The sequence below is a fragment of the Penaeus monodon genome, chromosome 20 (genome assembly GCF_015228065.2).
Source record: "Penaeus monodon isolate SGIC_2016 chromosome 20, NSTDA_Pmon_1, whole genome shotgun sequence".
Taxonomy (NCBI): Eukaryota; Metazoa; Arthropoda; class Malacostraca; order Decapoda; family Penaeidae; genus Penaeus; species Penaeus monodon.
Window position 1 is genome coordinate 25,002,483 of NC_051405.1, and position 1,374 is coordinate 25,003,856.

Genomic DNA, 1,374 nt, shown 5'->3' on the forward strand with positions numbered 1-1,374 from the left:
CCCTCCCCCCAAAACAACAACGAGCAAGGGATAGGGGGGGTATCATTCTCAAATCAAAAGTATAGCTATATATTGCAAATATATAGTTCATACTAGCAGATCTAGGAAATTTTACATGAGGAAGGAGAGGTGGGAAAGACTAGGGTGTAAATGGCAAAAAATATTTATGCCTTTTAAGTTATTTGTAAGAACAGTGACATATCTTTAAGTCATACTTCAATTATAATTCTTATCATTTGTTTTACCGATCTGAACAGCTTGCAGATGATTTGGCAATTTGTTTTGGCCGTCCACATGGCTGAGAAACCCGTACGGGTACTTGCTTCATGTCCGTTGTTCAGGAGAAACAACGGAGATGAAGCAAACCCAAAATCTACAAATATACCTATAGTTTTTGGGCAAACCAACCGAATGCCAGTGGTCAAACTTGGAATTTTAAGAGACACACAGGCACCGCTTATATTCTCCAGGCATGGTTTAATTGCAGAACCCTAGAAAATAAATTTTTTCCTCATTGTCTCTCAAACAATAGCCAAAAGGACCTGAGATTGACGAAGTAGACAGTGTCAGATCTTTACTTTTTTCTCTCACCTATCATTACAGGGACTATTTTGTAATCTTATCAATGGTAGGCATGGTGACCGAATAGGCACTGTACACTGCCTGAACATCCATTACTCTTAAATAATGAATAATGGATGGATAGATCTTAAAAAAAGACTAGCAAAAGTAAATGTAGAATGGAAGGAGGATAAAGACACATAAATTCAAATAATCTTTATTGAACAATAAAAGCACTTACTGATCATTTATGAACCAATGTAAAGAATGGCAGTAAAAAGTGGAGGGACACGAAATGCTAGCATTCCTCATAGTACAAAATATAATGAAAAATAAATGTATAAAAGATAATCTTACAACCAACAATTAAAACTTGATCAATAGTCACAGTGAGAAAAGAATACATGAACAATAAATTACATTTCCTTGTACATAACAAAATTTATTGCTACAAAGATTCAACCCATTCAAAACAAACTAGAGTGGAATACTTCCAAAAATATAGGAATGAATGCTAGGCAAAGTCATCTTGCCTACATGAAGATGCAAATAAAAATAATGGAAAAATATGATTTGAACCATTGTTTACTGAATTGTTTACTTATATCTGGTCTTCAATCTTGTTATCATTAAGAAATAAATGTAACATGACACTTTAGAACTTTGTTTGCATGCCAATTTTTCTCTTCTTTCTGCATAGGTTCCTAAATTACTGCTCAAGTAAACCTGAATAAAACAAAAGTTTTCTGTACACATGGATAAGACCTAAGACATCCAATACATTTTTAAGCTACATTCAACACAACATCCATT